The following is a 26,073-nucleotide window of genomic DNA, read 5'->3' as shown; positions in this document are numbered from 1 at the left end:
GCTCAGTCCACCTTTGCCTGCTGCCTGGTGCTGCTTCTGTCACCCCCTCACCTTACAGGTGATGATCTTAAGGGCTCTCCCTAAGAAACCTCCTGCAAGCTCATCTCCACCTAGAATCTGTTTCCTAGAGAAGCCAATCTTCAGCACATGCCTTCTCCAAACCCACCAACCCAGCTAGAGAACATTAGGCTGCCTGGCTACATTGCTGCTCCCTCCTGTGACAGGCAGGCAGGACCGTTTCCGGTCCATAAGGAATGTGAATCTAAGAACGCTGTTTCAATAAGATCTAACAGAAATGAGGCATTTCTCAGACCCTCTTATGACACAATGTCCTTATTTAGGACAAATTGGCCTTAATGATTTTTGTTTATCTAAAAATTGTTAAGCATATACAAAATTAGAATAATATAAAGCTCTACAGATCCCCTCACCCAGCTCCAATAATCATCCAGGACCAATTTGCTGCACTGAGACCTCAACTACGCCCATACTATTTGAAGCGTATTCCAGACATAATATTATTTCATCTGTAAGTTTTTCTGTATATATCTCTAAAATATAACCATTGTAGCATTATATAAAATATTATGCATTAGTAACAATACTTCAATTATCCTTTCAGTGTTCAAATATCCTGTTGTCTTGTAAATAGTATAAAATCTGTTTTATTTTGTTTATATGGTTTGTATGTTTGAATCACAATGCAAGTAAGGTCTGCGTATTATGATTGGTCGATATGGCTTTCAAATTTCCCTTCAATGTCTTTTTTTTCCCTTCCCTTTCAGTTTCTTTCTTGAAGAAAGTTGTAGAGTTTCCCACAGTTGACGAAACCTGTGGTGTTGTTTAACATGCAAATTGGTGGTTGGACCCAGAAGCTTCATCAGATCCAAAGTTCTTTTTTTCTTTTTTCTTGTTTTTTTCAGAACAACTTTTTACATGGCATCGTGTTCTCTCCTTAGGAAGCACCTAAGCCAAATTGCTTTCCTTTTGGTGAAGCTCAGGGTTGTTGCTGATCAATGCCTTGATTCATGAGGAATGGTGCATTTTATTATTCTGTCTTAATTTATTAGCTGGATTGCTTTTTATCAAGAGAAACTTCTCCTTGTCTATTACTGGATGACCTGGAGACATAGTGTGTATAAGAAAGTTAAAATAAATGCTGGATTCATTCCCTTGATTTACCAATTTTTAAAATGAGTTGTTTCCTCACCATTTTCCCAGTATGACCAATTAATTTTCATTTCATTCAATATTATTATGAACTTCATGAGCTCATAATGTATTTCATTATGGCCATTGCAGTTAGCAGTTATTATCCTTATTTTTATTTTTATTTTTAGAGACAGGTCTTGCTCTGTTGCCCAGGCTGTAGTGCAGTGGCCCAGTCATAGGTCACTGTAACCCCAAACTCCTGAGCTCAAGGGATCCTCCTGCCTCAACTTCCAGAGTGGCTAGGACTATAGGTGTGAGCCACCACACTCGATAATCTTTTTATTTTTTAGAGATGAAGTCTTGCCATGTTGCCCAGGCTGATCTCGAACTCTTGGCTTCAAGCAATTCTCCACCCTTGGCCTCCCAAAGTGCTGGGGTCACAAGCGTGAGCCACCATGCCCGGCCTTATTGTCCTTATTGATGCTTAAGTTGCTCTGTTTTTCGTCAGTGGGAACCTCTTCAAGTTGTTTCCTAGGTCCTTTTATCATGGCTTGACTCATCTTTGGTAACTTTCTTACTATCTGGTATAGCAAGAGGTGCCGGGCTTGTCTTGCACAGTTCCTGCCCTAGATCTGTAATCAGTCATTTCTTAAAGGAGCCCTAGTTCTTTTTAGTGAGAAAAACTCAATCAAAATCACAACATAGATTCAAGAAGGAATGCCCAGTAACTTTTTAAAAAACTCTTATCTTCAGAGGAGGTAGGAAAAGGGATTCTTTTATTCTTCTTTTTATACCCCTTTGTATTATTTGGATTTTTATCATGCATGTTTATTAATTTATTTATTACATGCAAATTAGACAAAAATAGTTCGAAAAAAATCAAAGTGAAAATTTTTTTCACACTCTTCGCATGCCACTTCCCCTACCAGATATAACTACAGTTGGCAGTTTGTTGTGAATTCTTCTAGACTTTCTTTTAGGCAGTATCACTACCAAAGAAGACTAGTACACTCAGGATTCCAGTTTCTATTTTAATCTATTTGGATTATTCAAAGAAACAGAAGACTGAGAGAAAAATATAACAGATAGCAATTTAAATCTTTACTGGGACCAACAACCAGGCCCTCCAAGCTGCCAACTCCAGGGGGTGCTGTTTACATTGCAGTCTCTATCTGTGACGGATGTCCCCTGGCATCAGCAGCACATGACAAACCTGCAAAGGAACCAACAGGACCAAGAGCAAAGGGCATGAACACAAGGAAAAGAAATGACCTTAATATATGAAAAGATGCTTACATTTACTTGTAATAAGATAAATACAAAATAAAACTACACCAAAATACTATCTTTCGCCACTCGGATTGGCAAAGATTAAAATATTTGCTAACATACTCTCATTCAGTGCTGGTGGAATAACTGTGTATTTCTGGCACTTTGGCAATTTGCATTCAGTTACAGATGTATTTGCAGTTGCAAATACACTTAAAAACACTTCTAAGAATTTACCCTACAAATATACCTGACTGTTTGGGAAATGATGTACATATGAGGCAGGATTTCTTACCTCTAACAGAAATGTATCATTTCCTTTAATTATGAAAGCAGGCAGGAAATGACAATAGTATCAGCCTATGCCTTTGTTAAAAATAAAAATCACAGATATTTTACGTCATATTACAATTGTTACAGAAATTTTGAAATAGCATTCATGCTCATTTGTACTTTGAAATTACAGTAGTTATGAAACCCATTGCTAGATCTTGTTTTTTAATTCATTAATAAATAATCTATATCTAAATAAATTTAAAGAATATTTTGATATCTATATTTCAGTATAATTGGTTTTCTTTTAATCCTGAGGATTTTGATATATCCACTTAAAAACATTATGGTGAGAAGAAATCCATAAGCTTCACCAGACTGCCAAAGGGGTTCATGACACAAAATAAAATAAGAATTCATAGCATCATGTATATAATAGCAAATGATTGGAAGCAGACAAAAGAGGAGACTGGCTGAAAATAATTTGTACATTGCTACAGTGAAATAGTCTTCACCTGAAAAGAAAAAGAATAAAGAATCTTTTTGTCTAACAAAACAAAAAAATGCCAGATATTGTAAAGAGAATAAAGCAGGGTGCAAACGAATTTATGTAGTGGGTTACTACTTGTATAAAAAATGAAGGGGGGTGCTAACTATGTGTAAATGTCTATGTGCTTTTTTTTTTTTCGGCATATTATGGGGGTACAGATTTTAAGGTTTCAATAAATGCCCTTTCCCCCCTCCCCCCACAAGTCTGATTCTCCAGCATGACCATCCCTCAGATGGTGCACATGTCATTCATTATGTATGTATATACCCGTGCTTTTATGTGCATAAAATAGCTCCGGAAGACACAAAGGCAGCTGGTAATATTAGTGCCTTCCCGGGAAGAGAACTGGGTGGCTGGGGGCTGGAGTGTTAGCTAGACTTTTTCCTGATAAACCTTATTAGGCCTTTAAAATTTGTGAACCTTGTGAATGCATAATCTATTCAAAAGTTACATAAATAAAATCTAACACTTAAAATCTCCTTATTAAGAGTCTGTCAAAGAGATACCTACACAGCCCAAGACGGCACTTCTGAAAGTCCAGTCTCCCCTGCTCTTCAGTGGAAGCTCAGCCTGCTCTGCAGCAAGCCCTGAGGGTTCTATCGCCTCAACCTCCTACTCTGAACCCCATGGAATCTTTATGTCCAAGACTTCCTTGACTCTCCCCTTTCCTAATACCTTCAGCATCTCTCTTCCGGAAGTAAATTTTGGCCTATTATAATGCAAAGCAAACACATTCTAGTCCTGTCTCTACTTTTGTTGCATCACAAATCCTCATAAACCAAGTTGGTGCTGGTGGAACTATTCTTAACAGGCAGTGAAGGGAAGTATGTAAATATTCACAAGTTTTTTGTCTCAAATATTTTTTCATAGTTTCATATAAATTTATTTTTAAATGAAGTTCTACCTATAGAATGGGGCAGATTTTTAGTTTGTTAGTTACAAGTGGGACCAAATTACTACTATTTGTAAAAGGACATAAATACTATGGGATTAGATCACTAAAAATATTTCTTCTTTCCCAATCTCCCCCCATGAATTTCCTGCTGTTTCCAAAATGAAGACAAATTTCAGCACAGTATGGTGATGACAACCTTTGTCCAATACATCTTCGGCAATATAGGGTACATTTATACTATCAAAGTAAAATATTTTGAAGAAAACATTAATGCTAAGTCTTGAGTGATGATACTAGTATGAGTAATGATTGCCAAAATTATACAAGTTGCAAAACAAATTGTAAGCAGGGTTTATAAATATTTGTTTGGAGCTTTAAAATAAATGCTAACTCCTCTCGAGATTTGGGTCAGCAGAAGGAAGACTGCTTTATTTTTTAGAAAATATTTTGTTTAGAAGACTTAAGTTTCTTTGTACGATAAACGAAGCTATAGCAGGGTCCTGCCACAAGAACTTGCATGAATAAATCACTTAAAATTAAAACATAACCTTATTGTTATTTTTATGGTGGACTCTGGGAAAATATTTGAGGTCTCAACAGAAACCTCCAGCTTGTTTTTGAGTGAGAAATGTGTTTTCTTTGGAATCATGAACAGGATGAAGAAAACTGGGACAACTGCCAAGACTGCTTTGAGCGTCTCCTGCTGCAGAGTGAAACAGTGGCTGGGACTTCAGGAACATTCAGGGCCGCTGATAGATTGAGGAGGGGATTTGAGAGAGAGGGGGATAAAATTTCCTGTTGCTTCTGAAGAACAGTATAATAAGGTAAATTATTAAGAAAGGAATAACCGGTATTTCTAGCTCCTTTTCCCATTCATGACACCTAGTACAAAAATTTTCCTGGACTGTGTTCACAAAGGAGGGGCATGGAGGTTAGGACTTTGGAGTTTATGACACAGAAGCTGCATAGTCTAGGAAAAAAATTGGTTTTCCTCAGGCTAAGAGTGGGGGATGTACACGGGAATCAGGCAGGTTTCTGGAAAGGCCGGGGCCCCTTAAGTGCGAGAGCCTGGCAGGAATTATTTCAGGAGGTGTTGTAGAGGCTCAGCACTTGCCTCCAAGCTCACAGGACGCACGGAGGTCCTGAAGGTCTCCGGGGGCCTGTGTATGGCAGAGCAGTGGGTCACCTTGAGGGGCATCTCTGGTCTGGCTGGAACATAGGGCCTGTCCAGTGCTTTGAAAAACTGATGAGTCACAGGAGATGGAGTAGCTGACAAAGAGTCTGTAAGCTTCTGGCACTCCAAATGCTAAGGGAGTGCTCGAATGAACCCTAACCCGCTCTAATGAACCCTAACCCCCCCCAATTTGACTAAGATTGCATTTTCTGCAGTCACAAAACTAATTTTTCTGATTTAGAGGAATGTAACATTTATACACCAGAAAATGTCAGAGTAACATTCATATTTGCTACATTTGAAGTGTTTATATATAGTCAGTTATAAAACTCACCTCCCCTCTACTATAATTACTCCCATGCAAACACACACACACGTGTGCACACACATGCACATGCTTCTGTCAACATCTTGGAAGTGACATTAGTTGGGCCTGGCTTCCCCACCCTTCTTTACATACCCCTCAGTCTTCATGTTGCCTATCTTATGTGTCTTCTTTTATTTAGTGGTCTCATTCATTTTTCATCCAATTAATTCTGCAGAATATCTTGAGGACCTAATATCTGCCTGCAACTCAAAGGCATAATTTCAGTGTCAAGATGATCACAGGTTAGAGTTTGATGTTGAGTAGAGGATGGAAGGGTACGGGTTGGGGGATGTGCGAGCAGTTCAGGACCCTAGAAGGAGGACCCAGGACTTTAGCAGGACAGAGGGGCAGTTAACTCAACCTGGAACGAGAGGAGGGGATAGGCGAAATCCTTGCAAGAAGCTGAAGATTTAGCAGATCTTAAATTGCAGAGAGTAAATGGGAACAGGAAAAATATTCCAGGGAGATAGATCAGTCAGGGAAAACGCTCAGGGACTGAAAAACATGATCTGCTCCATGAGCCACAGAGGTTAGCATTGCAAAAATATAAGCTGTAAGGAAGCAAACAGTCTTTCTACCTATTCCTCTGCTGTTTTTAAACATTATGCTCTACATACTGCCCTTAACAGTCATCTGACTTATTTCTTAAAGTGTCTAACCAGTGTGAATATACATAAATAGCAAACCCAGCAAAATGATTTCTGGCAGCAAAGTGAAAGACTAGACTGTTGGGAGAGTTTTATAAGACAAGTCCTGAACTCCTCCTTATATATAGGAATAACCTATATATTAGCAAATGCCTGGACCCCCTCACTTCTGTACCTAGATTAAGAATTGTAATATAATTATTTTGTGATAAAAAGCCCATATTAACAGATGTTACTGAAATAAATATATTCCCTTATGTGGTTTAGTGCCTGTCAGTGGAAAATCAAATTATGAAATTATCTCATGCATAATTGGATGACCTATGGCTGGAAGGACACAGAAAGTTAGTTCAGGGCATGGTTTTTCACATAAAGACAAATGTTGTTTTCAGACTCAATGCAGAATATCTTCTTCAAGGTCAGATTTTTATCCGTGGCTAATTCCTCCATGGAGATAGTCCTTCCCCTGCAACTTTACTCTGTCTTAAATCATGTCTTCTTTCAGGAAGTGTCCCATGAACCCCTCAGTTTGTTTTCAGCAGCCTGCTCATTTTGCCAAAAATAAAAAGGGACACGATTTCTATGAATGTTTATTGCACATGTGCTCTTTGTCAAATAGATAGGTGGAAGAGATAGTGAGATTAAGGAATTGTTGCTCCAACTTCTCTCTTCCTTAAATAAAAATGTTTTGAAAATTTTGTTCTCAGGGAATAATTTAAGGTTTTCAGTGAATGCCTTTTCAGAGCAAGTTTTGTAAACTTTTATTTGTATCGTAGACCCATGTGGCAGCCAGGTGATATCGGTACCCCTTCTCAGAGTAAAGTCTATAAATGCATAAAATAAAATAAGATTGCAATTGAAATAGAGAAATAGTTACATGGAAATAAGATTATCAAAATGGCTTTTAAAACTTCATGATAAAATAATATGCATCTTTATTAACACATTAAATATTAAGATCCAGCTGCAAGTCTAGTAGCTAGCATATTTTGAAGTTGTGAGGAACATACAGAGTATTTTCAAGATACAGTCATGCATTGCTAAACGATGGGCTGTGTTCTGAAAAATGTGTCATTAAGCAATTCTGTCATTGTGTGAACATCATAGAGTGTACTTACACAAACCTATGATGGTATTCCCTACTACACCCACAGGCTAGATGGACTCTAGCCTATTCCTCCTAGGCTATAAACTTGTACAGCATGTTACTGTACTGAATAGTGTAGGCAATTGTAACACAATGGTAAGTATATGTGTATCTAAACGTATCTAAACATAAAAAGATATAATAAATACACAGTATTGTAGTCTTAAGTGACCACTGCTGCATATGAAATCCATCATTGACCAAAACATTGTAATGCAGCGGATGACTATATCTATGATTATAATATAATAGGAAAATATCTTTCATTTCTCTTGATGACAGACTCATAGGACCAGCTAATAATTGTTATGATTTGATTTGGAGTCTAAATTGATAATTTAAGGAAATTCTAGAGTTTCTTGAAATTTAAAAAAAGAATGTTTTCTTTATCCAAGCCCATGGACTGCTTAAATTCTATGCCCAGACCCAGACAAAGAACTCTTGTTTTAAGGGGCCTGAGATTGACACATTGACTCCATTTTTACTGTTAATATGGAGATGACCTAATGAGACCAATTTCTCCACAAGAAGGCAAGAGGCTCCTTCATTCCCAGCTACCAGATAAGAGAAAGAAAAGGAGGTCTAGTATTGTATTACTCCACTACAAACTCATTGCTTCACTACAAACTCATTCTATACTCCTTCCTTAATCCTATTTTATAAAGATTTCAGAATTTACCTGAATAAAGGTTTTAACCCAGAGGCAGCCCAGAAAAATGATACAACAATGAGCTTACCAGAGGACCCTTGGGCCTCAGCTTCATCTCTTGCATGACCTTGGTAAATCTCTTAATTTTGGTCCTCATCTTGCTTACCACAAAACTGGCACAATACGCCTACCAAGCATATTGTGGTATGGTGATGTTTAAATATGACCACATCTATGAAAATGATTTGTAAGCTAGGAAGAGCTCTGCAAACACTACAGAAGCCCACTATCTATTTATAAAGGACTGCATCTCCTCTATGTATTTTTCTCACTATTTTGTAGGATTATGGGGCCAGGGAAAGGCAAAGTTAACGACAGCACATGAAAGAAATGCCCCAGGCTAGAAATGGGTAGAAAGCATCAGAAAAGTAGAGTATCCCCTACACACAGGAGGATCTCAGAGTTTTTTCCCTCCTACTTTATGCCTACATAAAAGCACCCTACTCCCCACAAGAAGAACACCAGAAGTTTCCCAACTTTCTTTTAATCACCAAGGTGTTTATCCATCCATCCATCCATCCATCCACCCACAAACAGTTATGAAAGGATGTTAGAAATGGCTTTGCAGGTGCTAACAAATTGGAATTAAGAGGATCCAACTAGAGGTATCTCGAAAGAAGACATACAAATGACCAACAAATATATATGAAAAAATTCTCAGCATCACTAATCATCAGGGAAATGCAAATCAAAACCACAATGAGACCAGGCATGGAGGCTCACACCTGTAATCCTAGCACTCTGGGAGGCCAAAGCGGGCGGATTGCTCAAGGTCAGGAGTTCGAAACCAGCCTGAGCAAGAGCGAGACCCCGTCTCTACTAAATAGAAAGAAATTAATTGGCCAACTAATACATATAGAAAAAATTAGCCAGGCATGGTGGCGCATGCCTGTAGTCCCAGCTACTCAGGAGGCTGAGGCAGAAGGATCGCTTGAGCCCAGGAGTTTGAGGTTGCTGTGAGCTAGGCTGATGCCATGGCACTCACTCTAGCCTGGGCAACAAAGTGAGACTCTGTCTTAAAAAAAAAAAAAAAGCCACAATGAGATATCATCTCACCCCAGTTAGAGTGGCTATTATCAAAAAGGCAAAAAATAACAAATGCTGGCAAGGATGCAGAGAAAAAGGAACTCTTATATACACTGTTGGTGGGAATGTAAATTAGTATAGCCATTATGAAAAACGGTATGGAGGTTCCTTAAAAACCTGAAAATAGATCTATCATACGATCTAGTATTCCTACTACTGGATACTTATCCAAAGGAAAGGAAATCAGTATATCAAAATGATCCCTGCACCTTCATGTTTATTGCAGCACTATTCACAATAGCCAATGTATGAACCCAACCAAAGTGTCCATCTGCAGAAGAATGAATAAAGAAAATGTGGTGTATAGATACACAGTGAAATACTACTCAGCCATTTAGAAAGAACAAAATTCTGTCATTTGCAGCAACATGGGTGAGCCTGGAGGACATTATATTAATATAAGCAAAATAAGTCAGGCACAGAAAGATAAATACCACATGTTCTTACTCATACGTGGGAGCTAAAAAATAGTTTGAGCTCATGGAAGGAGAAAGTAGAACTGTAGGTAATAGAGTCTGGGAAGGGTAAGGAGCGGGGAGAAGAGAGAGAGGTTGGTTAACAGACGCAAAATTGTAGCTAGGTAGGAGAAATGAGTTCTGGTGTTTTGCAGAACTGTAGGGTGAATATGGTTATTTCACCCTTTGTATTTTGAATGTTCACCACACAAAGAAATAATAAATGTTTAAGGTGATGGATATTCAAATCACTGCATTTGATCATTATCCATTGCATACAGATACTGAAATATTATTCTATTGAAATATGTATAATTATTGTATCGCAACTAAAAATAAAAGAAAGCACAAAAATTTTAAATTTCTATCATGCGTGCATAGAATTTAAGGCCACATTTTCTTCCTTAGAGTGACATTTTGCTCGGTGCAAAAAAGTAATGCAAAAACTTAAAAAGAATGTGATAGGTATACCCCTAACTAATAGTACCTCCATTTATACAGACTTTTATGGTCTTCAAAGCCCCTCTAAATTCATAACTAAAGGGGGCTTGAGAAAAGGGCTATTTGATTGTTATACTTACTGACCAGAATCAAACTATTTCCTTTGATGCTCAAAACAGTGTTATGATACAGGCAGAAAAGGTTTTTTGGGTGTTTTGTTTTCTTTGAGACAGGATCTCACTTTGTTGCCCAGTGGTGCAATCATAGCTTCTGGGCTCAAATGATCTTCCTGCCTCAGCCTCCCAAGTAGCTAGGACTATAGGTGATATTATTATTATCTTTTTACAGCTGTGAAAACTAAGACTCAGAGACTTCAAATGACTTGCTCAGGATCTAGAAAAAGTGGCAAAAAGACTAGAAGCAAACCTATGTCTCCAATCCTGGCACTCTTTCTCTCCTGACATATCATGCAGTTTCTAAGATAATTATGAATGATGATTGAACTTAAATCACTCGTTAACCTTTAGAAAGAGTTTTCCTCTTTGGGTCTCCAGCTGGCACCAGCCCTTTGCCCAGGCTCTCGGAGTCATGATTAACAGGAGGAGAGCAGGTGGCAGCTTGGCCATCTGCCACACAAAAAGACGGGGTCACTCCCTATCAGAAAAAGGTTTCCAGGCTAAGGTTTGTCTAAAATGGAGAGAAAAACAAATCCATCTCTGAAACAAATGGAAAAACAAACACCAAAGTCAGTATTTTGTGTTCCAAATGAAAATATCCCTCTAAAGATAATTAGTTGTTATTTTTGGAAAGAAAGAATAAAACTTTAGCTCTGTGTGCCAAAACTATAGTCTCATCCATTAGGGACAATGATGCAGAAGCAAGTAGAAACTATTCAAAGTCTGTAGTTCCTACATGACTAGGTAATGCTTAAATAAATAATTGGTTCCCATCATACAACTCAATGTTTAGCCAAGTCCAAACATACTGCTGCCAACATTGTAAAGTCAACACTGGTATCTAAAATAAACACAAGCTGACTAACACACACTGGTACTTTAATGAAAATATATTGTGAAATAGCTCCTTGCCAAAAGAAGTTCTTGGGATCTTTCTTTGGATAACTGTTGATTATTCAGAGGAATGTTAAGCCCCCTATATATATATATATTTTTTTTTTTTGAGCACTTACTCTCAAGAACTGTAAAGAATCTAAGATTTTACTCTCCTTCAAAGCTAACAAGTTAGCCTGCCACTGATTCAAGGGAGCTGGCAGAAGTCTTGGGTCAGAGGCAAGGGACTGTATTACTTGCAGCAATGGCAGTAGCCAGTGTCAGCTCTTGGGAGGAATTCCAAGCTTAAGGACACCTTTTGCACTGAACATTGAGCATGTCAGCTCATTGCTCTTGAGAGAGACACTTTCTCATTCTTCCAAGGTGGTTTGCTGTACAAACACCCTTGATAATAGCCCAGAACATAGGCAGCCAATGCTTTTACTCATAAGACATGTAGAAATACGAGGAAATCCATGGAGAATTGTCTCCTGATACTTACTTTGTCCCAGACCCTGTGATAGATGCTGAAAATAAGAGAATTAAAAGAAAGAACATACTATCTAATTCTTGAAAAATCTAATAGTGTTAATAAATTCAACCATGACAGTAAACTCTAAAATTCTGTCCATAGAAAACGTGGGAAGTTCAGTTTGTTCAGTAGCTATCCTTAACATGATTCTTATAATCAAGAAAATTGGTGAAGGATCCACAAGGCAGAAATCCTCTCCTTCCATTCTCAACTTGTTTGCTAGTGAAGTGTTAAAGTGCTAAGTGCTGGCAAAATGGAACTAACACATTACAATTGCATTAGAGTGCAATATTTCAGCATTTCCAAAGTGTTCGGTCTGTGGTATAATGATCCAAAGGATATAAAGGCAAAGGTCATTGGCAGGGCAAGTAGATAACAGTGTTTAAAGAAAGAAGTGAAAGCTGATAGAAAAATATTATGAGGGAAACCTCTCAATTGTACTGATAGGACTTTGCTATAAAAGAAATTAGAATAAAGCCATAACAAAATTCAGATCCAAAAACCTAGCTATAACAAATTCATCAGTAGCAAGTGACTTCAGAATATAATTTAGAGATGAGTTTTTCTATGGGCACTGGAGTATTATCACCAGAAAAAAAAAAAGTTTTAAAATTCCACTGAAAATATACAGTCTGAACCTCTGAAAAGAGCAAACACTTTATCTAAATAATTTCAACTTCATTTAATTCTTTGTAATGCTACTTCCCCTTTTATTCTGATCAAGTTCCCTTTATTCTGACTTTGTTTTCCACTCTAAATTAGTTAATTGGCAATCTGGTTTATCAATACGGCTCCTATGAATTTGGTTAGTGCAGGCCTCTACCATCAGAGTCTGATTTCCCCTGGGTAACATGAAGATAACTTAATGGATATTCTAGGACCTCACTGATGAATATAAGTATTCTGAAGGCCGAATGATTTAACTAATGGCTCCTTTCCCTTTGATATTTTTTCTATTTACTCTTTTCCTTTGGCTTTTCCATAAGTCTTAAAATTTAAGAACCTGTTGAAGATCTATCTATAGGCTAGTACACAACACTATATTTTACATTTGACTACTATTTATCAGCTGATATTATTTTTGTGAGCTACCTACAAAACTGACAATTTCCAAATTGTTTAATGTATAGTCATGTCTGTAATTCTTTGGTTAATCATATGTATAGCTGTTTCCTCTAAGTTCATGAATGTGTATATATATAAAACCAATAAGAACATATACTACACTTGATCTTAGCTAAAAGGCTGAGAAGCAATTATATATATGTCTGTGCAGACACATGCATACATATATATAATTGTTAGTATATATACATAAATAAAATATTTTTGAGACATTGTAGGATGATATTGTATAATAAAGGCCTAAATGGAAATGCAGTGTATGTTTATGAGTATTTAAATCCATTTAATTATAACAATATAATTATCTCCAAATTAGTTTATCATTTTGACCTATTTGAATCATTTAACACTTAGGAAATCATTTAATTTCCCAATGTCTTTGGTACTCTTCCTATGAATATTGCTTTCAGTGTACTTTGTGGGAAAAGGATGCATGGAGGAAGTCTTAGTATCGCCATATTTAGATGTTTCCAATGTTCTAATCACTTTTAGGAAGAGCAGATTCTAAAAGTCATAAAATTTACTACTGTAAAAAAAGTAATAAAATACTACTTATAGTATCTACTGGCTGGCTGGAGCTGAAGGAGTTACCCAGCTGGGTGCAATGCAGATGTGAGGTGTAGTTCAGTGGGGAGGGTGTGAGAGGCCCTTGTGAGACACCTCCACGAGAACCTGCCCCACAAACTCACCCATAGCAATTGAGCATTTCCTGAGCAAAAGTTTCTTGGGCATGTAAAGAGGAGGAAGGAAAAATCAATCCACTGGAGCCATGCCTTCTCTAAGCTTTGTTCGTGGGTCCCCATCAGTCAGCAGATATATGCCTTTTCCCAGTTGTCAACACCCTGAGACATGAGAGAAGGCAGATGGCAGACTGCAGATGAGCTGACAAGCCATAAGGCAATTGATTGCAAACAGGAAGTGTTGCAAGCATTTTATCTGGAGAGAGATTAGACATGAATGTGGTTGCGGGGGGGAGCGTGTCTAGTATCTAGCCCTTCAATGGAGTTTCCAAAAGTCATACATTTTAAAAACAAATTTTTAAAATCAAAAGTGGCACATCTCTTAAGGTTTAATGTAGTTAAGGAATTACTTTGGTATTCCAATTGGGAAGGTTTTGATGAAAAGACAAAATAGAAGAGTGTGAAAGCAAGAGCCTAAGACCACAAAGGAGGACACCTGTGTGTCTCCTCCCCCAACAACCAGCACCAGGCCTTGCTTTCTAGCCAGGTCTGCCCCCAGATTTGCACGCTCTTAGCTTAGATGCTGATATTCCCCTGAGCAAGGGATGTTAAACTAAACAAAACAAACGAACCCAAAGGAAAAGAAAAGCACCTGTCCACCTGAGTAAGAATCTTAGCTGCCATTCTCTACCTTGACTTACTTACTTCATGGAGTCTCAGTTTCCCCACCTGTAAAATGGAGTTTTTAACACCCACCTCCCAGAGCATTATGAAAATTCAATAAGATAAAGTCCGTGTGTTAGTTTGGGCTCCCAGAAGGGACCCAAAACAAGGACTTGAGTGTAAGTGGTTTGTTTAGAAGGTGAAGGGAACACTCAAAGAGGAGTGGGAGGCAAGATAGAAGAAAGGAAGCAACTGGTCAAAGGAGGAACGGCAAGCCAACTGCCCCCGTGGGTCACCGGCACTTAGTTTATTGTTGATAACTCTGTGAAAGAAGAAAAAAAGTCAAAAAACATATACACATACACACAAATACACATGTATATTTGTTCATGCAAAGAATATGTTTAAACACAAAAAAGTGCTAACAGAGGTTGCCTCTGGGGAAGAAAACCAGAAGAGAGGAAAAAATGAGTGGAAAGGACACTTACACTCTTGCATCCACATTGCATCTTGTATTTCCTCAATTTTTTTCCATGTTGATGTGCATTTTTAAATGAAGCAATTAACTAAGTTTGCTAATTTTGATTTTTCCCTCTTCTCCTCCTTCCTCTTCATCAGTCTTGAGGTTCATTATCTGACAAACTTATTATTTCAGAATATTTTTTATAAGTTTTAGATGGGAGGCAACCCAAATGTCCATCAATGGATGGATGGATAAAAAAGTTATGATATATATGAGGGAATATTATTCAGCCACGAAAAGGAATGGAGTACTGATATGTGCTACAATGTGGATGAACCTCAAAAATATGCTAAGTGGAAGAAGACAAACACAAAAGGTCACATATGGTATGATTCCATTTATAGAAAAATTTTATATTATGTGATTTTCACCTCAATTTAAAAAATTAAATTTTTTAATCACAAAAAGAATGAATTGATGCCCATTTTAGATTTAGAAAATGAGATTTAAAAACAAAGAAAGGAGAAGGGAAGAAAAAAGGAAGAGAAGTAAGGAGGGAAGGAGGAAACCAAGGAGAAAGGAAGAAAAGAATCACTCTTATTTCCACCACTCAGAGAAAATCATCATTGATTTTAATATTTTGGTATTAAAATATTTGGGTTAATATTTTGGTATATTGGTATATATTGGTATATATTGGTATATATTGGTATACTGATATTATCTTAGAGTCTAATAATAATAATCAAATATATTCTAGACTCATAATATTTGGTAATAGCTTCCAGGACTTTTTCCTCTGCATGAATATACTTTTTTAAAAAAATTAAAATGGTATTAAGCTGTACATATGTTTATATCTCCTGCTTTCTTTACTTAATATATCACAATTTTTCACATCATTAAATAATCTTTTACATGATGTTTACTGCCATATTTACTCCAGAGCATGATATACTACAATTTATTCAACTGTAATAATTCATTACTGTTAGATGTTTAGGCATGCAGAGTTATTGTTGAGATGGGTTTTTGTGTGTGACTTGAGGTACTAGTTTCTTTCCCTGATAGGCGTGCTTCATTCATATGAAGTCAACACAGCTCTCTCTACTTTCTCACAGCTGAAGCACCTCCCTTAGCCAAAATCATATAGAGTACATTACTTATAAGGAAGCTTTTTGTTACCAATGGGTAACTGAAATAAAAAAACAACTGCAGCACATTAAAAAATTTTTTCACAAATTATTTGCTCATGATTATGACACTAATTAAAACTAAAAGAGTTAGCCCACTTTAAGACCAAATTGAAGTAATTATCTTTTAAATGTCAAGATACAAGGAGATGTTCATTTTATTTTACAGAAGGTATCATAGACTTTCAATAAACTTGTCCAGGAACCGGAATATTTGCAGAACAGAAATGCAGGCAGAAAATGGAGCATGTTTATCAAATAATGTAAATAAAGTTATCCTTGTTTTGGTAGCTTGTGAAAACAACAAACTCTTACATTTAACAAAGCCCTCTCAACCATCTGTTCCAAATGCACAATACCATACAAGGCCAGGTTTACAAAGGTACAAAGCTGAAAAGAATTTTGCAGGTTTAACTTCCCAGTTTCCCACAGTGTCTGCACCCTAAGGGCTTGGAGGGCCACTGCTGTCTGCGGTGGCATCTCAGGAAGTGGGACCTGAGCAGCTCAGGCCCTGCCCTGTTGTTTGCAGACTTGGAGAGTCTGGGAAGGGCTTCTGTAGTGAGCAGGGCAGTGCCCTCGGGCTGGCTTGCTAGATCTATCATTGTTATGACAATAACACTTATTTTTAGAACATTTGATATTATTGTTATGACAATAACACTTATTTTTAGAACATTTGATATTACAGTCAACATTTTAACATATATTAAATTTGACCCAATTGTTTGCAAATCCTATGATATGTGTCTTGTACCTTAAGCCTAGTATTAATATATGCTATTCATTCTTTCAATAAATATTTATTCAGTGCTTGGTGCCAGATACCCTTCCCAGCTCGGGGACAGGGGGGTGAAAAGAGCAGATAAAGCTTATCTCTCGAGGGTCTACATTCTCATGTTAGGGGCTGTCAATGAAATAAATAAGCCAACAAATAAATGAAATAATTGCAATGAACAGCAATAAGTGCTATGAAGGAAACAAACATGGGCTGAGATTGAGAAAGACGAATGGAGATGTCCTCTAGGTAGACAGCCAGGGAGGAAGTCTTTCTGGGAGTGAAGTTTACTTAAGCTGAGATCCACCCCCAGGGAGAGATGGAGCCAAACTCCAGAGTGTGGGAGGAAGAACATTCCAAGCAGAGGGAGCAGCCTCCATGTCTGATAAGACTTGGCATGTCTGAAGAACGAAAGGAGACAAGCATGGCAGAGTGTGAAGTCAGTGTGAAGTTCCAAGTGGAACAATCTGTGGAACAGGCTGAAGAGGAACAGGCTGAAGAGGTGGTTGGGACCCGATTAAACAAGGCCTTGGCCAGGTGTGGTGGCTCACACCAGTAATCCTAGCACTCTGGGAGGCTGAGGTGGGTGGATAGTTTGAGCTCAGGAGTTCAAGAACAAGGCCTTGTAGGCGGTGTAGGAACCTGGATTTTTTTCAGCGTGTGAAGGCAAGCATACCATTTGCAATAATGCTTTCCCAAAGGTCTCCGGAAGTTAAATAAACTCAAAGTGAATGAATTATTTTATTTTAAGAATAAGGACACAAGAGGGTCATTTTAATGACAACTAGCGAAACGGCATCATGTAGCTAAATCTAAGCAGGAAAAGCAAGTTGGAGCTAGGGTGACCACACATCCCAGCTTGCTCAGAAGAGTCTTGTTTACACCCATATTTCCAGCCTCCCCTACATGTGCGACATTTGTCCCAGACACTTCATTTTGTAATGAAGTGTGCTTGTTGATAGTTGTAGTACAGCAAGCCACAATGGGTTGGGTAGACAGCCACTTTATACTCCTAGCTCCTCTCCCGGTCTCATGGAACAGTGTGTGAGATGGATGTGCAATGTGAGTTTTCACTCTAACATATAGTAATCTCTGAGACACAAGCACTAACCCATTTCTCTTTTCCCAACTCTTTCCAGAAGCAATGTCACTAATACTTCCTTTTCAGGAGCATGACACAGCGCTGTTTAAAATGAAGTTTATGGACATACCTTGAAGATATTGCAGATTCAGTTCTAGACCACTGCAACAAAGCAAATATTGCAGTAAAGCAAGTAGCACAAACTTTTGTTTTCCCAGTGCATAAAGAAGTTATGTTTATACTATACTGTAGTCTATTAAGTATTCAATAGCATTGTGCTATAAACATGTGCTGTCTCTCAGGCTTTGTTGTTCATTTATAGAACACAGGCCAAGTAGATGTGGCATAATTCTTAAGGGCCCTGGGCTTTTCAGAATAGTGAATGAACATTGGCTTCAACTTAAAGTCATCATCATCATTAGCCCCTAACAAGAGAGTCAGCCTGTCCTTTGAAGCTTTGAGGCCAGGCATTGACTTCTCTAGATAGAAAAGTCCTAGATGGCATCTTCTTCCAGTGGAAGGCCGTTTCATCTACACTGACACTCTGTTGTTTAGTGGAGCCACCTCCATCAATTATCTTAGCTAGATCCCCGGAATAACGTGCTGCAGCTTCTCCATCAGCACTTGCTGCTTCACCTTGCACAGTTATATTATGGAGACAGCTTCTTTCTTTCCTTGCACCCTTTTGAACCCTCTGCTAACTTTAAACTTTTCTTCTGCAGCTTCCTTACCTTTTTCAGCCTTGACAGATTTGAAGAGAGTTAGGGCCTTGCTCTGGGTTAGGATTTGGCTTGAGGGAATATTGACTGGTTTGATCTACTCAGATTGCTAAAACTTTCTCTATCTCAGCCATACAGCTGTTTTATCTTCTTAGCATTGGTGTGTTTACTTCAGTATAGTATTTTTCTTAACATTTACAACTTGGCTAAGCATTTGGTACAAGAGGCATAGTTCTTGGCCTGTCTCAGCTTTCAACATGCCTTCTTCACTAAGCTTAATCATTTCTAGCTTTTGATTTAAAGTGAAAGACCTGTGATTTTTCCTTTCACTTGAATACTTAGAGGCCATTGTAGGGTTAATAATTGGCCTAATTTTAATATTGTTGTGTCTCAGGGAATAGAGAGGCCCCAGGAGAGGGAAAGAGACATGTCCCGACCCGTGGGACCTTCTGTTACTCGCAGGGGTCAAGGGGGACCTTGCCTGAAAGAAAGAGATGGGCGAGAGAAAGGAACAAGACCAAGCAAAGGGTTGTCAAGGTCTACTTTACTTGGATTTTTTTTTTTTTTTTTTTGAGACAGAGTCTCGCTTGTTGACCAGGCTAGAGTGAGTGCCGTGGCGTCAGCCTAGCTCACAGCAACCTCAAACTCCTGGGCTCAAGCAATCCTCCTGCCTCAGGCTCCCAAGTAGCTAGGACTACAGGCATGCGCCAACATTCCCGGCTAATTTTATATATATATTAGTTGGCCAATTAATTTCTTTCTATTTATAGTAGAGACGGGGTCTCGCTCTTGCTCAGGCTGGTTTCGAACTCCTGACCTCGAACAATCCGCCCGCCTCAGCCTCCCAGAGAGCTAGGATTACAGGCGTGAGCCACCGCGCCCGGCTACTTGGATTTTTAATAGGTTTTATATACAGAAACAAGGAAGTAGAAACAGAAAAATAGAGTGGGGGGATGATGAGGCTTGGGTGTGGGCTAATCAGCCCCAATCAGCATCCCAATGGCACCAGAAGCTGTTTGTGATGGATCACTCAACCCCAACCTGGCAGGGGGTCGGGAACAATTGCAGGTAGCATGCCCTGGAGCAAGCACGTCATGGAATGCATTCTTCTTGGAACTATAGCTGGGGGACTGTGTGCTATTTTCGTTTTAGGCTATTTTCCAGGGCGAGGCCCTTGCGTAGGACAAGTCTTTGGAATGTGGAGGGTCTTAGTCTCCAACAGAGACAGGGGAACAGTCTGTCAGTGGAGTAATTGACACACGCACAACATTTATTGATTAAGTTCACTAACACAGGCACTGTTTGTGGCAGCCCAAAACAATTACAATAGTAATATCAAAGATCACTTGGCTGGGCGCGGTGGCTCACGCCTGTAATCCTAGCACTCTGGGAGGCCGAGGTGGGCGGATTGCTCGAGTTCAGGAGTTCGAAACCAGCCTGAGCAAGAGCGAGACCCCGTCTCTACTATAAATAGAAAGAAATTAATTGGCCAACTAATATATATACAAAAAATTAGCTGGGCATGGTGGCGCATGCCTGTAGTCCCAGCTACTTGGGAGGCTGAGGCAGAAGGATTGCTTGAGCCTAGGAGTTTGAGGTTGCTGTGAGCTAGGCTGATGCCACGGCACTCACTCTAGCCTGGGCAACAAAGTGAGACTCTGTCTCAAAAAAAAAAAAAAAAAAAAAAAAAAAAAAAGATCACTGACCACAGACAACTCCTGGTGTCAGGTGGTGGTAAAAGAAATATTTCATGAAGCTGACCCTGCCAGATGGGCCATTCTCTATAAATGCAAAAGTCACCAAGTCACCAGGTTAGTGGAAAATATGGGAAATTATGGGTTGCATACATATAAAATACACAGAAAAGGTAGAAGACGAGGAGTGCTGCCGTAGAACTTATTATCTAGTGTGAACACTGCAGTTATTATGCTGTTTACTGAATAGCGTAAATCCTTGACTATTTATTTCGTTTGGCAATGCTTTTTTATTTCACAGTAAACCCTTTCAATAGCAATGACTTCACGGAAATGAAAATATAAGTTTAATGAAAATTTAAGTACAGAATTTCTATTTCTCCAGAAAGTAAATGATGAAAGTGAAACTTGCTCAAAATGTAGACATTTACCATCCACCATGGGACTCACTGTGATATCACTCACCACTTGAAAATGAGGAGACACAAATCTGCTGAAAAATCTTCATGTCTACTTCCAAAGTCAATAGTTAATTTAAGACGAGTAGTGTTTCATAAAACAATAGTTGAGCAGCTGCAGCTTGAGAAGGTGCATTCAAGCCTGGTACAGTGTACCAGGCTTGTAATCCTAGCACTTGTAATCCTCACACCTGTAATCCTAGCACTTTGGGAGGCTGAGGCAGGAGGATCACTTGAGGGCAAGAAGATCACTTGAGCTCAGAATTTCAAGACCAGTGTGAGCAGGAGCTAGACCCCGTCTCTACTAAAAATAGAAAAATTAGCCAGATGTCGTGGCGCGCCTGTAGTCCCAGCTACTCAGGCGGCTGAAGGAGGAGGATTGCTTAAGCCCACTGGTGACGTTGCTGTGGCTGCTGCCACCGCTCTCTACTGGGGCAACCAAACAAAACTCTGTCTCAAAAAAAAGTGCATTTACACAATCTCCTTTGAAGCATGACTTTTCATTTAGGTCAAGTGACCCTTTTTCTATTTTAATTCTGTTATTTTTAAATCCCAAGTTTCCTCAGGTACATACGCTTGTAAAGTGTTAGTGGATAATGTTTTCATTTCATTAACATAATGAAGTGCCAAGCAATGAAAAGATCCCAATTTTATGTCAATGCCATCTGGTGATTCAAATAAAAATATAACTCACCTCTAACAATTGTTGAAGGTTTTCCAGGATTTTATAAAATTTTCTTGAAGTGAAACATCTGAAATTATTGTGAATGCTACCATAAATTCAGTTACAGACTTCAATGCTGAAATGTAAATGATTTGTGATATTGACATTTAAGTGATTTAAATGTCAATAATTAAGTGATTTTGACATTGATATTTAAGTGATATTGACATTGAAGCAAGAAAATACTTGGGTATGGCGGTGTGTGAATTCACTCTTTACTGTTTGTCATTAGTTAGATTTTAGAAATATTTAAGTCTTTGAAGAACAAATTTTAACTCAATATAACTGTCCTACAATGGCATTGACATTTTTTGTAACTGAACAAAATAATCAATGAAGTTTAAATAGTTTATAGGATTTAATTTCAAAATTCTATGATTATGCTTTTGGCTATTTTACCTTATATAAGAAAATGTTTAATAGACCTCTCATTTTTAATTGCACAATTTGTATTCTACACCAGAATAAATTGAAATTGAAAAGGCCAATATTTTTGCAGTATCTCTTTTGTTTAAATACCCAAAGTATCATATTTTAGAGAATTTTTTGATGATTTTTACCTTTTTAAAAATGTTTGTCAAAGGTACCAAATTGACAGCCAAAAGAGGCAAGAAAGAGGGTATCTATAAAATTTGGGCTTAATTGTTTACATATTTCAATACAAAAAATAAAATTAGAGTTGAAATTCTTTTCCACTTAGAATTTTCTCTGAGTTTGCCAGGTACTATGTAAAGCTTAAAATTGAAAATTTTTTATTTAAAATATAATTACAGGGGAAAAAAAGGGTGTTCATAGTTTCAAATTAATTATCTATACAACACAAATTTGAAGGTGATTTCAGGTGATTTTATGAAAAAGTAAAAATCAATTCTCTTTTAAAAGAATATATATAGTCTTAAGAAAAAAATACATGTGATGGGGTATTAGAGACATAGTATATCTAAGAAACAGTAAAATATGTTACTATGTACCAACAATAATGATTCTTCTTTTTTTTCAGTTCAGAGAATCAATATGAAGAATTTTTTTAATTGTGCCTTAATGAATATGGATATCTTATTTTTATTTTTGGAGGCAATTTCATTTTCTTAGTTTTTGGAAAGAACTACCATGCCTTATAAGTTCAATAGCAATAAAACTACCTTATAAGTTCAACAAATATTTTTAAAACTATATAGTTTTAATTATTTTTAGCAATCACTTTTATTTTTTAAAATGTCTTAGTCTGTATGATAAATTTTATAGTCACTCTAGTTAGGGCAGTGTCACCTTGCAGGAACAAGTCTAAGGAACAGGGACTGAAGTTTCTGGGTGGCCAGGCAGGCTGGGAGCCCTTCCACAGAAATTAAGCCTCAGGGGTACCTGCCCTGAGGTCTTCTGCATTTAAAACATTCCCAGACTAAAGCTTCCCTTGGTGCAAGCTCTGTCATGAGAAGAGCTGGAGAAATACTGATCTTGAGCCCCACAAGGCTCGAGTCTCAATCTATAGTAAGTGTAAGTCACACAACCCTGACTGTCTTGTCAATTAAAGAGCAGGTCTTGGATCTGCCCTCCCTGTGTGAGTGCTTCCATGGAAAGTAAGGAAAGAGGGGTAACTATGCCACTGAAAAATAGCCAACAATCCCCCAAAAAACACTGCTTTGAAAACTGGCAAAAAAGCATTTTGAAAGAAAGAGCATGAGGTAAAATATAAGAAAAAAAATTAATCATGGAAACTTTCTGATCCTTGATGACAGTTTTTAAGCTAAGTTTGAAAGTGATTAAGGAGAGTAAGGGAAACTCACAATTTCCCTCATAAAACATTTGATTTCAAAGGTCTTGCTCCACAAATCACATGTGACTCCAGTGTTTTCTCAATTACAAAAAAAGCCAAGAAGTCTTCTTTCACTGAGTGACATGGTATGTCCTGCTCCACCCTGAAATAGCAGAGTTCAAAAGTTCTTAGTACTTTTTATTTCTCACAGTTGCTATCTCTCAGAAGTGGAAATTCTGGGATAGATGGGTTCCCATCAAGGAAAAAAAAAACCAACATTTTAGCTAAAGCTACATTCTCAAGAAAGATAAATCACATATAATTCTTATTTTTTTAAAAAAGGAAAAATCAAATACATCCTTCATTATGTCAATTATATCAAATTATTCCAATTTCCTTCAGGACACAACTTCTAGGACATTTTTTTTCCAGGCTCTCCCTAATATGGGCCAATCAACCTCTGCCCCTTACGTTCCCCTAACTCTTAGAAGTGAACTTCTCTCTTGTCATCTGGTCTCACTGTTTCTCAAACACTCGTGCCCTCTCTCTCTTTCCCCAGTTGGAAGTACACCTGACAATTTTGATTCTATCTAAATACTACCCTTTCTTCTAGTACCAACTCCAATCTATCTTCTGCCACAGAGTCTTCTCAGGCCACTCCAGCCCACAGCGATCTTTCATTTGGGGGAACTTACAGCACTTTCTAACAAGTTACTTCACCTTTGGCATTTCTTATTTCCTTATCTACAAGTTGTGACACCTTCTACTTAGTGTGGTTTGGGAGGGCTGAATAAATGATACACATAGCCCTTTGGCCGTAGTAATTACAATCACTGTTTGCCACTGTATTGGGCAATAGAATCATATTGTGAGATACAGAGTGAAATTATGGAGAAAGTCCTGTGGGTCTGCCAGCATTGGGTTCCAACATCACTTAACCCCCCGAGTTTATAAAATGAGAATAATTTTTACCTCACAGGGTTGTGGTGAAGACCAAAGAAGAGAATGTAGGTAAAGGTCTTACCTAGTACAATCAATTTTGTTTTTCCCCCTTATTTCCTTAGAGATCATTCATTCATTCATTTACTCATTCCCTAGACATTTGATTGAGGACTTAGGATACAACTGTGAATGAGACAGTTCTCATGGTTTCCTCTTCCATGACCTGGCAATGCCAGTGCCCTGATGGGGACACTCAAGGAGCCTGTAGGAAGGGCACCTGATTCAGGCTTGGGAGGTCAGGAAAGCTGGGAGCAGAAAGAAGGCAGGGATCAGTGTGGCTGGGGAGGGAGGGCGACGGAGGCCATGTTTCCCAGCAAGAGGCACACGGCACGGGCAGAGGCCTAGATGTGGCCTGACAGATGGAAGTTCAGCACAGCTGGGCAAAATGTGGACAAGACAAGGCAGAAGAAGTAAGGTACCCATAGGTATGTGTGACCCATTAGTCTTCATAAACATAGTCCACTCTGATCCTCAAAACCACCCAAAGAGGTGATTGAGGCAGGAATCTTCCTTTTAAAGATGGGCAAACCAAAGTTCAGAAGGATTAAACAACTAGACCAAGGTCAAAAACTAATTAATTGTGAGGTCTTGTCATAGCTCCTAAGCTGCTATCTGTGTCATTATTAAATTCTTATTTCCTTAATTCCAAGCTAGGTGACAAGAGCATTAAGACCAATCCATGTTTTAAAATTTTATTTTTGTGTCTCTCCCAGTGCAATTCACTTTATAGGTGTTCAGCAAATGTGTGCTGATGGATACTGGTGGGAGGGAGATTTTTACTGTGTATCTTTTAGAACCTTTTTATTGTATTATCAATTTTTTAATTATATTAAAGATAGTTTCCATACTTTACATCAGCAGCTCTAATTTCATTGTCTTCTTGTTTTCCTTGGTGGTTTTGGCTTTCTGTAAGGTCTAGAATAGAAACTAGTCTTGTCAACCTAACAATCCTTACAAGATTTTTTGTTTATTTGTTTGTTTGTTATACATAGGCTTTAATTTTAATGGCTCAAAACACTTATATGCTGACGGTTAACACCTGGCTCTATAAATAGTGTCACCATCAATATTGGTTGATATTTTTGTTTATGTTAATGAGTCAGATGAAAGCAAAACACTAAACATTATGAGAGAATTTATCTCATTCATCAATGAGTAATTTCTTTGCTAAATTGGGTGATGGTTTTCAAATACTAAAACAATATTTTTCTGGTTTTGTCCTAGTCACAATGTAATGGCTATAGATATGACACATTTAAAAATTTAATGTGTATTATTACCATTTTCTCCATTATGTTCTTAAATCTAGACAATCAACAAAATGATAAATTAAACTTTTATTTGTAGCTTCTACCAGTTTCTCTGGTTTAAACACTCCCACCAAGGCTGATTTCAAGCTACCAACATTACATCACTAAAATTAGGAAGAAACATTCAGCTGAGTACACCACTTATAGTATTTCCACCATAGATGTACAAGAGATGTAAATAAACTTGAAAGCCTAGATAATAGTAAAATGTAGTAAAATAATTAGGAAGCAGTGAGTTTTTAGTATTTATTAACTTTTCAAATATCATATATTTAATTGAAAGTTTATACTATTTATAAATACATATAATACATAAATATACTATTTCTAAATATATATATTTTATTTGTATAATATTTATTTGTGTAATAACTGTCTTTAGCTTTTAAAAATTTAATAATTAGCTCTTATGAGCCTGTACAGGTCAGCTCCAGCACTCTACTGCTCTTATGGAAATAGAAGGCCACATTTGGTTAATAGAATATTCCAAAATATTTCCCTATGGTAGATGCATATTAGGAATGAATTTCACTAAAAGGGTACCAGCATTTAGCTGACAAGGAAAGATACGTTGACTTTATCCTGAGTAAAGAGAATTGCCTAATTCTTGTTGATCACAATTTAAATGTCAATGTCAAGCAGCCAAAGGAAGGAGAAGCCCTAATGTGCCTTTCAGCTCAAACATTC

At 37.7% G+C, this 26,073-nt stretch overlaps 1 pseudogene; it reads right to left on the bottom strand.

Moving 5' to 3' along the window:
- Window positions 1–12,891: 12,891 nt before the first annotated feature.
- On the bottom strand, window positions 12,892–13,003 carry LOC142874858 (uncharacterized; annotated as a pseudogene).
- Window positions 13,004–26,073: the final 13,070 nt, after the last annotated feature.

This window comes from Microcebus murinus, chromosome 1 (assembly GCF_040939455.1).
Source record: "Microcebus murinus isolate Inina chromosome 1, M.murinus_Inina_mat1.0, whole genome shotgun sequence".
NCBI classification, from domain to species: domain Eukaryota; kingdom Metazoa; phylum Chordata; class Mammalia; order Primates; family Cheirogaleidae; genus Microcebus; species Microcebus murinus.
The sequence above is the reverse complement of the archived record's forward strand: the minus strand, read 5'-3'. Positions and strand labels throughout refer to the sequence as shown.